Genomic DNA, 16,377 nt, shown 5'->3' with positions numbered 1-16,377 from the left:
CCACCACCAGGACAGAACCCCACTGGTCCTCACCTACCACCCCACCAATCTCCAAGTACAGCGCATCATCCGCCGTCACTTCCGCCACCTCCAAATAGACCCCAGCACCAAGGATATATTTCCCTCCCCTCCCCTATCAGCTTTCCGTAGAGACCACTCCCTCCGCGACTCCCTTGTCAGATCCACACCCCCCACCGACCCAACCTCCACTCCCGGCACCTTCCCTTGCAACCGCAGGAGGTGCAACACTTGCGCCCACACCTCCCCCCTCACTTCTCTCCAAGGCCCCAAAGGAAACTTCCATATCCGCCACAGATTCACCTGCACCTCCACCCACATCATCTACTGCATCCGCTGCAGCCGGTGTGGCCTCCTCTATATTGGGGAGACAGGCCGCCTACTTGCGGAGCGATTCAGAGAGCACCTCTGGGCCACCCGGACGAACCAACCCAACCACCCTGTAGCACAGCATTTCAACTCCCCCTCCCACTCCACCGAGGATATGCAGGTCATTGGACTCATCCACCGCCAAACCACAACAATGCGACGGTCGGAGGAGGAGCGTCTTATCTTCCGACTGGGAACCCTCCAACCACAGGGGATGAACTTGGACTTCACCAGTTTCTTCATCCCCCCTCCCCCCACCTTGTCTCAGCCGAATCCCTCCAGCCCGGCACCGCCTTCCTGACCTGCAGTCTTCTTCTTGACCTCTCCGCCTCCATCCTACTCCGACCTATCACCCTCACCTTGACCTCTTTCCACCTATCACATTTCCAACGCCCCTCCTCCAAGTCCCTCCTCCCTACCTTTCATCTTCTCCTGCTGAACACTCTCTGCTCATTCCTGAAGAAGGGCCTGTGCCCGAAACGTCGAATATCCTGTTCCCTGGATGCTGCCTGACCTGCTGTGCTGTTCCAGCAATAAAGTTTCAACTTTGATCTCCAGCATCTGCAGACCTCACTTTCTCCTGCAACAGTGGTAGACTTGCCAATATTAACGGCATTTAAATGGGGGTCATCTTCTGATCTATAGCTCCAGTTCCAATCCCCCTGCCAAACTAGTTTAAGCGAAGGACTCTAGCAAACCTCCTGCCCAGCATAGTAGTACTCCTCCAGTTCAGGTGCAACCAGTCCTCCTTGTACAGGTTCCACCTTCCCAGAAGGTATCCCTTTGATCCACATTTCTGAAGCGCTCCCTCCTACACCAGAAGTCCACACTGACCCTCCAAAGAGCAACCCACCCAGATCCATTCCCCTACATTTACCCCCTCACTTAACACTATGGGCAATTTAACATGGCCAATTCACCTAACCTGCATATTTTTGGACTGTGGGAGGAAACCGGAGCACCCGGAGGAAAACACACAGACACGGGGAGAATGCGCAAACTCCACACAGACAGTTGCCTGAGGTGAGACTTGAACCCGGGTCTCCGGTGCTGTGAGGCAGCAGTGCTAACCACTGTGCCACTGTGCCGCCCTAAATGTTCTGGCGTATAGATGTTTCAAAAGGAGGTAAAATGAGTGGTGTTGACAATTAGGGACAACATAACAGATGCAGAAAGGGAGGTCGTCAAAGATCAAAGAACAAAGACAATTATAGCACAGCAATAGTCCCTTCAGTCCTCCAAATGTTCATCAATCCAGATCCTCTCTCTGAACCTTTCGCCTGTTTTCTGAGGATCTGATCCCTCTGCTCCCTGCCCATTCATGTATCTGTCCAGAGACAACTTAAATGATGCTATCGTGTCCGCGTCTACTATCTCTGCTAGCAATGCATTCCAGTACCCAGCACCATCTGCATTAAGGACTTTCCACACATACCTACCTTAAAAATATTCCCGTCTCACCCTGAACCTTTGACCTCTAATAACTGAGTCCACCACTCTTGGAAAAAAGATTTTATAAATCTCTTGATTTTGTAGACACAATCCGGTCACTCCTCAAGTTCCATCTTTCTAAAATAAATCCTCATCTGTTCAACTTCATAGCTAGCAACCATCATAGCAGGCAACATTCTGTTTGACCTCCTCTACACCCTCTCCAAAGGAACCACATACTTTTGTTAAAGTAGCAACAAGAATTGCATGCAGCATTTCAAAGGTGCCCAATCCAAAGTCCGACACAGCTGTAAAATCACCTGCCAACTCTTGTACTCAATACTCCGTCTGATGAAGGAAATCATGTCGTATGCCTCATTGACCATTCTATCAACCTGCGTTGCCACCTTTAGAATACAATGGGCCTGAACACCCAAAACGCTCTCTACACCAGTTTTCCCCAGGATGTTTCCATTTACCGTATAGTTCGCTGTTGTACTGAATCTTCCAAAATGCATCACATCACGTTTACCCAGACTGAACACCATTTTCTATTTCTCTGCTCAACTCTACCATCTGGAAAAGCACGGCAGCCTCGACTCTGACCTCCAGCATCTGCAGCCCTCACTTTTTCCCATTCTACAAAATATCAATATTCTTCAGCGTTCTCTGACAGTCCCCTTCACAATCTCGTACTCCGCCAATCTAAGTGAAATCTGCAAACTTGCTAATCAGACCATCTATACTTTCCTCTAAGTCATTTATGTATATCACAAACAACAGTAGTTCCAACAGATCCCTGTGGAGCACACCAAACACAGTTCTCCATTTTGAGACAGTCCCTTCCTCTACTACTCCCTGCTCCTGCTGCCCAGCCAGTTCTGTATCCATCTCGCTAGTACACCCTGGACCCCATGCGACTTCATTTTCTCCATTAGCCTATGGGTTACCATGGGTAACCTCATCAAACGCCTTACTGAAGATCATGGATGTGAGAAGTACAGCCCTTCCCTCAGCAATCAACTTTGTCACTTCCTCAAAGAATTGTATTAAATTGGTAAGCCATAATCTTCTCTGCACACAACCATTTTCTCCCAAATGTAAATAGATACTATCCTTAGCATCTTCTCCAGCATTTCCACTATCAGTGATCACGGGCTCACTGATAATTACCTTGAATATTCATACTCCCCTTCTTAAACAAAGGCATAACATTAGCAATTCTACAGTCCTCTGTGAATGGCAGGGAGATTTGCTAGAGCTGCTCGGGAGGATTTAAACTAGTAAGATTGGGTGGTGGGGGTGGGGGTGGCGGACGCAGGGAGATAGTGAGGAAAGGTTTCAATCTGAGACTGGTACAGTTGAGAACAAAGGCGAGTCAAACAATCAGGGCAGGCAGGAACTAAACAGAGAACAAGGTATGACTGATAAACTAAGCTGCATTTATTTCAATGCAAGGGGCCTAACAGGGAAGGCAGAAGAACTCAGGGCATGGTTAGGAACATGGCGCTGGGATATCATAACAATTACAGAAACGTGGCTCAGGGATGGACAGGACTGGCAGATTAATATCCCAGGGTAAAAATGCTACAGAAAGGGTAGAAAGGGAGGCAATAGAGGAGGGAGAGTGGCGTTTCTGATAGTGGATAGCATTACAGCTGTACTTAGGGAGGACATTCCCGGAAATATATCCAGGGAGGTTATTTGGGTGGAACTGAGAAATAAGAAAGGGATGATCACCTTATTGGGATTGTATTATAGACCCCCTATTAATCACAGGGAAATTGAGAAACAAATTTGTAAGGAGACCTCAGTTATCTGTTGGAATAATAAGGTGGTTAAAGTCGGGGATTTTAAGTTTCCAAACATAAACTGGGATGCTACAGTGTTAAGGGTTTAGATGGAGAGGAATTTGTTAAGTGTGTACAAGCAAACTTTCTGATTCAGTATGTGGATGCACCTACTAGAGAAAGTGCAAATCTTGATCTACTCTCGGGGAATAAGGCAGGGAAGGTGATTGAGGTGTCAATGGGGGAGCACTTTGGGGCCAGCGACCTTAATTCTATTTGTTTTAAAATAGTGATGGAAAAGGATAGACCAGGTCGAAAAGTTCAAGTTTAAATTGGAGAAAGGTCAATTCCGACGGTGTGAGGCAAGAGCTTTCACAAGCTGATTGGGCAAAGATATTTGCAAGTAAAGGGATGGCTGGAAAATGGGAAGCCTTCAGAAATGAGATAACGAGGGTCCAGAGAAAATATATTCCTGTTTGGGTGAAAGGAAAGGCTGGTAGGTATAGGGAATGCTGGATGACTAAAGAAATTGACGTTTGGTTAAGAAACAGAAGGAAGCATCTGTCTGGTATCGACAGAATAAGTGAGTGAATACTTAGAAAAGTATAGATGCAGTAGGAGTATACTTAATAGCGAAATCAGGAGTACAAAAAGGGGACATGAGATAGCTTTGGCAAATCGAGTTAAGGAGAAACTAAAGGATTTTTTAACACGTACATTAAGGACAAAAGGGTAACTAGGGAGAGAATAGGGCCCCTCAAAGATCAGCAAGGCGACCTTTTTCTGGGGCCGCAGGATATGAAGCCGAAACTAAATGAGTATTTTGCATCAGTAATTACTGGGGAAAGGGACATGGAAGATATAGACTGTAGGGAAATAGATGGTGACATCTTGAAAAACGTCCATATTACAGAGAATGAAGGCTGGATGTCTTGAAACGCAGAGAAGTGGATACATCCACAGGACCTGATCTGGTGTACCCTAGAACTCTGTGCGAAGCTACGGAAATGATTTCTGGGCCTCTTACTGAGATGTTTCTATCATCAATAGTCACAGGAGTGCTCGAGGTTGGCTAACATGTTGCAACTCTTCAAGAAGATGGTAAGGACAACTATAGACCAGTGAGCCTGACATCAGTGGTGGGCAAGTTGTTGGAGGGAATCCTGAGGGACAGGATGTGCATGTATTTGGAAAGGCAAGCACTGATTAGGGATAGCCAACGTGGCTTTATGCGTACGAAATCATGTCTCACAAACTTGATTGAGTTTTTGGAAGCAGTAACAAAGAGTGATAGATGTGATCATCAGTAAGGCGTATGACAAAGTGCCCCATGGGAGACTGGTGAGCAAGGTTAGATCTCATGGAATACAGGGAGAACTATCCATTTGGATCCAGAACTGACTCAAAGGTAGAAGACAGGGGATAATGGTGGAGGGTTGCTTTTCAGACTGGAGGCCTGTGACCAGTGGAGTGCCATAAGGATCGGTTCTGGGTCCTCTACTTTTTGCCATTTACATAAATGATTTGGATGCGAGCATAAGAGGTACAGTTGGTAAGTTTGCAGATGACACCAAAATTGGAGGTATAGCGGACAGCAAAGAGGGTTACCTCAGATTACAACAGGATCTGGACCAGATGGGCCAATGGGCTGAGAAGTGGCAGGTGGAGTTTAATTTAGATAAATGTGAGGTGCTGCATTTTGTAAAGGCAAATCCTGGAAGGACTTATACACTTAATGGTAAGGTCCTAGGGAGTGTTTCTGAACAAAGAGACCTTGGAGTGCAGGTTCATAGCTCCTTGAAAGTGGAGCTATAGGATAGTGAAGGCGGCGTTTGGTCTGCTTTCCCTTTTTAGTCAGAGTATTGAGTACAGGAGTTGGGAGGTCGTGTTGCGGCTGTACAGGACATTGATTAGGCCACTGTTGGAATATTGCGTGCAATTCTGGTCTCCTACCTATCAGAAAAATGTTGTGAAACTTGAAAGGTTCAGAAAAGATTTACAAGGATGTTGCCAGGGTTGGAGGATTTGAGCTATTGGGGTGGCTGAACAGGCTGGGCTGTTTTCCCTGGAGCGTCAGAGGCTGAGGGGTGACCTTATAGTGAGGGACATGGTTAGGGTAAATAGACAAAGTCTATAAACGAGACCTAAGAGGCATCTTTCTAAGAGGGTGTTACGTGTATGGAATGACCTGCCAGAGGAAATGGTGGAGGCTTGTACAATTGAAACATTTAAGAGGCATCTGGATCTATTTATGAATAGGAACAGTCTGGAGGGATATGGGTTAGGTGCTGGCAGTTGGGACTAAATTGGGTTGGGTTATCTGGTTGGCATGGACGTGTTCGACTGAGGAGCTGTTTCTGTGCTGTACATCTCTATGCCTCTAGGACTATATGACCTCACCCGTATTCAAGGATGTTCCAAAGATATCTGTTAAGGCCCCAGCTATTTCCTCTCTCGCTTCCCTCAGTAACCTGGGATAGATCCCATCCATACCTGGGTACTTGTCCATCTTAATGCATCTTAAAAAAAACCCAACACTTCCTCCTTATGCCGACTTGGCCTGGAGTAATCAAATAGCTATCCCTAACCTCACAATCGACCATGTCTGTCTCTTCTGCGAATACCAATGCAAAGTACTCATTAAACATCTCTGACTCCATGGATAACTTCCCTCCTTTGCCTGAAGTGGGCCAACCCTTTCTCTAGTTACCCTGTTTCTCCTTAGGTACGAATAAAAGGTTTTGGGATTTTCCTTAACCCTGTTTACTCAAGATATTCCATGATCCCTTCTATCCCTCTTAATTCCTCGTTTCAGATTGGTCCGACTTCTCTGAAATACTTCCAAACCTTTGCCTATTTTCAGTTGCACAGACCCTACATTTTCCCTCCCAGCCAGTTGCACAATTTCACCTGTCCTCCATGCTTCCCTAATCTTGCCATTTATATCCCTCATTTTCACAGGGACATGCCTATCCAGGACTCTAACCAAAGTCTCTTTTAAAGTCTCCCACCTATCAAATGTGGAGTTACCTTCAAACAGCTGATCCCAATCCACATTCTCCAGCTCCTGCCGAATGTTTGCTATAGTTGGCCTTCCTTTACGGCCACTTTTGTCTTTGCCTACGAATATTTAAACCTTTTGGAATTGTACTTACTATTCCCAAAGTAATCCCCAACTGAAATTTCAACCACCTGGCTGAGCTCATTTACCAACACCAGATCCAGTATGGCACTTTCCCGAGTTGTTCTATTTACATACTGGTCTGGAAACCCTCCTGGGATGCTCCTCACAAATTTTGCTCCATCTAGACCTCTAACACTAAGTCTATCCAGTCAATGTTGGGAAAATTAAAATCGCCTATCACCACCAGCCTATTGCTCCGATATTTTTCCCTATTCTGTTTTCATATTTGTATCTCTAGCTCACGCTTGCTGTCGGGAGGCCTGTGGTACAGTCCCAACATTGTTGCTGCACCCTTCCTTTTTCTGAACTCTGCCCATATTGCCTCACTCTCGAATCCTCCACAGTGCCTTACTTCAACACAGCTGTGCTATTGTCTCTGAGCAGTAAGGCAGCTTTTCCACACTTTTTACTTCCCTCTCAGTCCCGACGAAAGCATCTATATATGGGATATTTACGGCTAATCATGCCCTTCTCTCAACTAAGTCTCAGTAACAGCAATATTGTCATACTCGCAGGTAATAATCCAAGCTCTAAGTTCATCTGCCTTGCCTGCAACATTTCTCATAATTAAACAAAAGAACATCCGACCACCTGTTCTTTTTGTGTTCATCGTCTGCTCCCTGCCTATTCTTCCCGCTAGTCATTATTTAGTTCCTTACAAGCTTTAGTTACAACTCCTTACTGTTCAGTAACCTCTTGATTTGGTTCCCATCTCCCTGCCACATTCGTTTTAACCCTCCCCATTCACCCCCCCCCCCCCCCCTCCAGAGTTAGCAAAAGCACCTCAAGGATATTGGTTTCACTCTGGCCCAGTTGTAGACTGTCCAATTGGTAATAGTCTCATCTCCCCAGAACCGGGCACAACGTCCCAAAAGTCTGAAACCCTCCCTCCTGCACCATCTCTCAAGCCACGTATTAAACCTGCATATTCTCACATTTCTACTCTGAAGTGCAATTGGTATTGGGAACAATCCTAAGAATATTACCTGTTTTTTCAATTGGATCCTAATTCCCTAAATTCTGCTTGTAGGACCTCACTCCTTTCTTTTTTTTAACCTACATCATTGGGGCGGGGAGTGCTGTAGAAGACTCTCAATAAAGTGACTGCTCGGTTCCTGTTTCTGACTTTCACCCATACTAACTCTGTAGACAAATTCTCTTCGATATCCTCCCTCCCTGCAACTGTGTTGCTACCCCTGATTAGCAATGTTAAAAATTATACAACACCCTGTTGTAGTCCAACAGGTTTATTTAAGCAATGTCACTCTCCCAACTCTTTCACCTCTGTGCCCATTCCGTTTGAAACATGAAACCCTGGAACATTAAGAAACCATTTTCGCTGAACAGTCAGTGAGGACCCTATTATCCCTGCCCACCCAGCAATCCCTCATCACTCTCACCCCCGTCCCCGATGCCAACGCAAAGGGCACTGCCCACTTGTGGTGATACTCACGTAAGTGCTCAGCAGAGAGGAGGCTTTCTCCTGCAGGAGCAGCAATAGGTCCCGGGTCTGTCCGACTAAAATGGGCACAGGAATGGGCGCTCCCTGGGGGTGACCCAGCAACTGGATCAGGAGAAGACTCAGGATCCCTAGAGGAAAAGGGGTGGGGGGGGGGGAGGAGTGGATGGAGAGGGAAAGGGAAAAGATTCAGACTGGATTATACTCTGGCTCAGGGGCCCAAACCTCTCTTTTCCCATCCCTCTAACTTACACCTCATCCCTTTCTTTGTAACTCCATCCAGCCACTACACCTCATCCCAATCTCTTTAATCCTCTCCAGGTCCGACATTGTTTCCCCAACTTCACCACCTCTGACCGCACTTATACCACTTCCCTATCTCTGTAACTCACTCCAGCCCCAGCCCTTCCTCCAGCACCTACATCACATCCCCAACTCTGTCACATCCTCCAGCCTGCACACCGTCTCCCTATCACTGCAATCTCATCCAACCCCAAACATTCTTCTCATGTCAGTAACCTCCTCTATCCTATGCACCCTCTCCTTATCTCTATAGATTCCTCCAGCCATGACACTCCTCACTATCCCTTAAATCTTTTCCAACCCCTACACCCCTTCCTGTAGCTGTAATCGTCTCTAACCCCTGTACTCCTCTGTGTCTCTGTAACTTCCTCCAGCTCGTACACAATCATGATCTCTGTGACGTCCTCCAGGCCTAGACTCCTCCCTATCCCTGTAACTTTCTCTAGATTCAACACTCCCTCCCTACCATGATAACCTTTTCAGCCCCTACACCTCCTCCCTTTCTCTGTAATCTCCTCCAGCACCTACAACCTCCAAATTTCTGTAACATCTTCCAGACCATACTCTCCAAATACCTGTCAATTTCTCCAGCCTCCTGCATCTCCCTGTCTCTGTAAAATCTTGCAGCCCCTGGATGTTTCCATATCTCTACAACCTACATCAGTCGCCAAGTCCGCTCCATTTCTCTGTAACTTCCTCCGCATCCAGCACTTACTCCTCATTTCATGTCAGTAATCTCTTTCAGGCCTTACTCCCCTCCAAATCTCAGAAATATGCTCCAGTTCCTAGAGGTTTTCTCTTTATCTGTAAACTCCTCCAACCACAACAACATTGCCATTGCAGGGTCAGTGTTGAGCGAGGGGGCACTGTTGGATGGTCAGTGCTGATAGAGTGCCACACTGTCAGTGGGTCAGCACTGGTGAAGTGGGTGTGCATTTGTGTCGCCTTTTCCACTATTTTCATTCTGTTTTCCCTTTCATCTTTCCACATTGACAATTTCCCTTCCGTGACTGATTAATTTTTCTTTTTTTCATCTATTTTTGATGTCTTCCTTTCTGTTTCACTTCTTCATTCCCTACTTTCTCATATCCTCCATTCCCCTTTTCTCTTTCCTTCTCTCCATCATTTCTTCCTTCTGTTATTTCTTCACTTCTTTTGCATGTCAGTCCTTTCATAATTTGTACCCTTTCTTTCTGACGTCCTTACCTCCCTCATTCCCCTCTTCGTGCCAATCCCAAGTGACACCACTCTCTGTTCTCCACTCTATCCATTCTCTTCCTCTCTCCATCCTTGCATTTTTCCTCCTTTTCCATCGTCCCACTTCCTCTATCCCTGTCTTCTCTCTCCCCCTTCTCTCTCCGTCTTTCTCTCTCTCTTGCTTCGCCACTATCTCCCTCCCTCTGTCGTTTTCTCTCCCTGCCACACTTTCTAGTTCCCACTTCCTTTAGCTCTCTCTCTTGCTCCTCCTGTCTTTCTCTCGTCTATCTGTCTCTCTTTCTCTCCCTCCCTCCATCCCTCTCTCCCCTGTCTCTCTCTCTCTCTCCTCCTATCTCTGCCTTCTCTCCCTTTCCATCTCTCTCTGTCTCTCCCTCTCTCCTCCCACTGTCCCTATCTTGCTCTATGTCTCTCCATCTCTCCAAAATGTCTCTCTCACTCTGTCTTCCTCTCTCTCCTTCACTCACTCTCTCTAACTCCTTCTGTTCCTTTCTCTCTGGCCCTTTTCCTTCTCTCTCTGCCCCTCCCCAACTCTCCCTCCCTTTCCTTCTCTCACTCGCTCTCCTTCCTCTCTCTCACCTTCATCTTCTCCTCTATCGCTCTCTTTGTCCCTCCCTCCATGACTCCCTCCCTCTATTCGGAGCTAAGGCACAGAAAGAGATGGTCATGAGCAGAAATACTCAGCACAAGGAGAGAGAACTGCAGAATCAAACAGGGGGAAGGTCGAATGGGAAGGAATGAGTGAAGAAATGAGCGAGGGAAGGATGGGGCAATTTAGAAGGGAGAGACAGAGAGCGAGAAAGAGAAAGAAAGAGAGGGAGGAAGAGGGAAATCAAGGAGAGGAGAGAAGGGGAGGGAAGAAAGAAGGGGCGTGAGAATGCAAGAGGAAGAGAGGAGGGAGAGAAGGAAGGTAAAGAGAAAGAAGTAAATTGGAGGACGACGTGTATCGAGAGAAAAAGAGGGCAAGAAAGAGCTGGGGATGAACGAACAGCGAGAGGCACAGTGAAAGGGATGGAGAAAGCGAAGCAAGTGAGAGAGAGGAAGAGAGGGATAGTGAGAGTGAGAGAGGGAAACGAAAGAAAGAAAGAGGGAATGGAGTGATGATTAGAGAGAGAGGGATACTAATGGAGAGAGAGAGAGAGAGACAGACAGACAGAGAAAGTTGGATGAAGAGAGAGGGTAGGAAGAAGAAAGAAATAGAGAGATGTAAATGGAAATAGAGGGAGGGAGGGGGAGAGGAAGAGAAGGAAAGTAGGGAGAAGGGTAATGTTGAGAGAATACTTGTCTTACCTCGCAAATCCTGCATGGTGAGCTGACTTTGGTGCCTGCACCTATGTTGAAAGTTTGAATGATTCTGAGTGTGGGTTTGGGTGACATCGAAACCCTCTATAAATACCTCCCTGAAACGGAAAAGCTGGCTGATCACAAACTCCCCAATCCACCCCCACTGGGGTGATTGTGTCTGACAACACAGTCTGTGTGGATATTTAAAGAGATTGTCTCTCAACCTCTGTCTGGGATAGCCACATGTGAGAAAAGGGAACTCCCGTGAACACCTTTCTCGAATGGGCACTTATTTCCGTTCATTACTCACCTAGGCATTCCATCACAGGGATTACTCAGCGCATTCTTCACTATTACCATCACAGGCTCCAAGTTCTTTAAAGAAATGCAACCAAACTGCGATGCAAACCAGCTCTTTCACAATCAGAGGCTGAACTCTGTGAGCGTGTGTGTGTAGAATCCTCATTGAGTCGAAACAGGCCATTTGGCCCATCAAGTGCACAATGATCCTCAAAAGAATAATCCACGCAGTCCCATTCCCCTACCCTATTACTCTACGTTTACCCCTAACTAATGCACCTAACCTACACATACCTGACCATAATGGGCAATTTAGCATAGGCAATTCACCCTAACTTGCATATGCTTGGATTGTGGGAGGAAACCAGAGCAACACGGGGAGAATGTGCAAACTCCACACAGACAGTCACCAGAGGAAGGGATCGAACCTGATCCCTGATGTTGTGAGGCAGTAATGCTAACCACTGAGCCACTGTGCCATCCTGAGTGTGCGTGCGTATGAGTGTGGTGAGTGTGCGTGCGTATGAGTGTGGTGACTGTGCGTGTGAGAGAGGGAGAGTGTGAGAGAGAGAGAAAAACACACAGTGTTCATCAATGAAGCTTGATTTGATGCTCACTCTTTCAGACGAACACAATCACGTGCATTCACACACGTATATACACACACTCATACACATACTCTCTCGCTCATGTTTTCTGTCAGGGACTCTAACACAAACTACAGCGCATATACATTCACTTTCTCACATCCACACACTCAGTCTGTCATACATACTCTCTTCCTCTTCCCCTCCATCCCTCTATTTCCATTTACCTCACTCTATTTCTTTCTTCTTCCTACCCTCTCTCTTCATCCAACTTTCTCTGTCTGTCTGTCTCTCTCTCACTCCATCAGTATCCCTCTCTCGAATCATCACTCCATTCCCTCTTTCTATCTTCCTGTTTCCTTCTTTCCCTTTTTCAGTCTTTCATGCACACAACCGCTCTCATGTGAACTGTGTCTATCTCTCCAAGCTTTCTCTCTTCACTGTTGTCTATCTCTCCACCTTACTCTCTTTCTCCACCTTCCTTTCCATCCCTCCACGTTTCTCTGTACCCTCCACCTCCCTCCCTATCCTTCCACCTTTCTTTCCAACTCTCCAGCTCAATCTCCACTTCTCCAAATATCTCTCCACCTTCCTACCTGCCTCCACCATCCACGCCATCTCTCCACTTTCCCCTCTGTCTCTCCCCCTTTGTCTCCATCTTTCTTTTTGTCTCCACCAACCTCTGTATTCTTCTACCTCTTTTCCTGGTTCCACCTATTCCTCTGTCCATCCACCTTCTTCCCTATCTTCCCACCTTGCGATCCTGGCGATTTCTCCACTGTCTCATGGGGCAGCATTTGCTGGTGAAAATTGCTGCGCTGTCTCCTTTTCCTTTGTCTCTGAGGGGAATGTCCTGGCTTTCCCAAGAGGAGATTCTGGTCGGTGTGTCGGGATGCCCTCTCTGAGATTCGAAGCCATGTTTCCACTCTGACAGGTTTCCCCACATTCCCCACCATTCCCCCACCACTGCACTACTGTCCAAACACTGTGTGGTTCAGTAATGTCAGTGGAAGCAAACTACAACGCTGTAAACTGAAACAGAGAGGTCCTGCCTCACACTGACACAATGTAAACATCAGCGCAGTGTGAGGCAGCGTTAGCATGCCAACTGGGTCTTGGGAGAGAATGGGCAAGGAGTCAGGCAAGTAAGGTTCCAGCTGGGCTGTGGTACCAGTTCCGTGGAGTGGTCTAGGTAGTGTGCTAGCTCCATGGGGGAGTGTAGGGTGTCAGGAAATAGGGTGCCAGCTTATTGGGGTGCTAACTGGGAGGGGAGAGAGAAGGTTGGATACTTGAGTGATCAGGTGCCTAGTCGGTAGACGCCTACAAGTCATGGGTCTAGGCAGCCAGCTGGGTAACTGAGCCATATGGGTAGGGGCAGCAAGTGGAAAATGAGTGTGGCTTGACCAGTGTGGAAGAAGGAGGGCAAGAAATTGATGCGGTGGTTGGGGAAATGATGGTGGGGAGTGGGAGGATTGTAGGGGTGGCAGCGAGGCAAAGAGGGGTGATAGAAATGGCAGGGGACAGAGAACGGGAGGGTCGCACAGGGTCGAGAAGTTGACATCTTTCCTGGTCTTCCCTTCAAAGTGAGCTACAATGGGGATTCCTCAGGACTCCCACGTGTACAACTCCCACCTGAACTGGAATAATGACTGTTCAGTTAGTTATCGAGAAATCCAGGCTTTTCGCTGTCGGTCTGTCTCAATTGTCCCACCAATCACTCCAATCCACATGCTAAGCCTGCATCTTTCACTCTAATTCTCCATCATCAATGTTCTACCTCTCCGGCCATCTTTCCATTCATCTTGTCAACACATCCATCTTCCCATTAGTCCCTTTACCTGTCTATCCATCCTTCTGCCTTTCCGTCCCTCTCTTTGCCATTCTAACCCTCCCTCTATCCTTCATTGTGCTAACTATTCTCACGACCACCTGTCTCCCCATAGGACTGTATGAATCCCCAAAATAATCCCACTGCCTTGCTCTCTCCCCATATCCCTGTATCGAACCCATACCCAAACCCATACAAGGGGAAAGTGTTTTGGAGATAGGTCCAAGTGAGGCTTTTGAGGGTGAACTCGAGAACTCTGAAAATGGATGTCACACCAAGTTTACACAGAAACTAGGATCAGGAGTAGATCATCCAGCCCTTTGAGGCCTTTGCGATTCAATTCTATCATGGCTGGTCATCTATCTCAGTCCACTGTTCACACTTACCCCCCACCCTCCAACCCCAAACATTTGATTCCAGTCGTCCTGAGAGTGATATCTAACTCCTTCTTGAACACATCCAATATTTTTCATCTTGAACACTTTCGATAGCAGAGAATTCCACAGGCTCCCCACTCTGTGGGTGAAGACATTTCTCCCCATCTCAGTCCTAATCTGTGACAGTGACCCTGCCCCGCACCCTGATTTGTGGACTCCCCGAACTGGGGAAACATCCTCCCAGCATCGCATTTGCCTACCCCCTGTTCGAAATGGATATGCATCAATCTTCTTAACTCAAGCGAATATGGGATTGCTCCATATCCTGCAGCTATAATGGAAAGAATCACAAAGTAGATCTCCAACCCAGAAGGCTAGCAGGGTTTGGGTGGGACTGAGTGGTCTCCTCCCACCCTTTAATGACTCTGTTGGTCCTCTGCCTGCTCTGTCACTGATCAGCAGAAATGTAGCCAGACAATGGGAAACAAGGAGTGGAGGCTCCCCTCCTGCTCTCTCTCTCTCACAAGTACACACACTCGCACACACACTCTCACACACACACTCTTGCACATTGACAAACACACACACACAAATACACACAGTCACTCCCACACACACACTGTAACACAGAAACACTCACACACGCACTTTCACACACACACTCTTGCACGCACACTGACACACATACACACACACACATACACTCAAACACACACACACTGTTTCACACACATTCTCACACAGACACTCTTGCACACACACACACTAACACAGTCACACACACAGTCAAAGAGACACTCTCGGATACACACACACTTTCACACATGCACTCTTGCACACACACTTGCACACACACTCACACTTACACTGACAAACACACACACTGACACACACTGACACCCACACACACATCCACTCTCACACAACTCTTCCATACTCACATACTGACGCACAAACTCTTGTACACACAGACTGACACACAGATACACACACACACACACACAACCACACAGCCACTCCCATACACACACAATGACATTTTCTGGCACACACTCTTCCACACACACTGACAAACAGACATACACACATACACACATTCACACAGAGATGCATGCGCATGCACAGACACACAAACACACGCATGCACACACATACACACACACATTGACACACAGACCACATACATGAACACACACATATGCACATACACCCAGGGGTGTGTGAAAGTGCGTGTATGAGTGTTTCTATGTTCCAGTATGTATGTGGTTGAGACTGCGTGTGCATTAGTGTGTGTGTGTGCAAGAGTGTATGTGGCAGTGTGTCTGTGTGTGAATGTGTTTGTCAGTGTGTGTGTGTGCGAGAGTGTGTATGCGTGTGAGTGTGAATGAGCGTGTGTGTGTGTCTGAAAAGTGAGCATCAAATCCAAACCTTATTCATGAAGTAGAGGGTGGTGATATTGTGTGTTTTTTCACACACATACACACACACCAGAGAGAACAATTCGTTCCCAGAGAATTGGGATCTCCTATCAGTGGACAGACCTTACATTGTGAGGGACAATGTTCAGTGATGGAGTTCTGTCTGCAAAGGTTGGGCAAACTGTCTGAGTAACTCCATCACTATCGAACAGGATCAACACACAATGATTTTCACTGTTTCGACCTACAGATGACTTTTAAAGTGCTCTTCACCAGGGGCTTCAGCAATCCTGCCTGTTTGGGAACAGTGAGACTTTCCACTCAGAATAGAGAGAGAGAGTGAGGGAGGTGGATTTTCTGCATATTCCTGGACAGGATCCGAGCTCTGCCCCTACAAATATACACACTTTAAGTGAACCGAGCCCCTTCTGCTCTACCTTTCACAGAATGAAGAACAGACATGTGACACAGGAATTGGGGGAGTGCTACTCTTTCGAAGGGTCAGTGCTGAGGGAGTGAACCTTATCAGAGGGTCAGTGCTGAGGGAGTGCCACACTGTCAGAAGGTCAGTGTTGAGCGAGCTCTGAACTGCCAAAGGGTCAGTGCCGAGGGAATACCGCTCTGTTGGAGGGTCAGTGCTGAGGGAATGCCGCAGTGTCAGTGGGTCAGTGCTGCTCTGTTTTTGCAGTTATGGGAGTGGTCATCGGTGATGGGAAATTATGAGATTTCCACACAGCTCCACCAGTGCAGATGCTGGCCCTGAGGTTTGGGGCGGAGGAAGTAGTTGAGAAATCTCAGAAGAGGAGGAGGAGAG

Source organism: Chiloscyllium plagiosum, unplaced genomic scaffold (assembly GCF_037043375.1).
Source record: "Chiloscyllium plagiosum isolate Xiang-an unplaced genomic scaffold, Cpla_swu_hap1 HiC_scaffold_41, whole genome shotgun sequence".
Lineage (NCBI taxonomy): Eukaryota > Metazoa > Chordata > Chondrichthyes > Orectolobiformes > Hemiscylliidae > Chiloscyllium > Chiloscyllium plagiosum.
Note: the sequence above shows the minus strand (reverse complement) of the source record.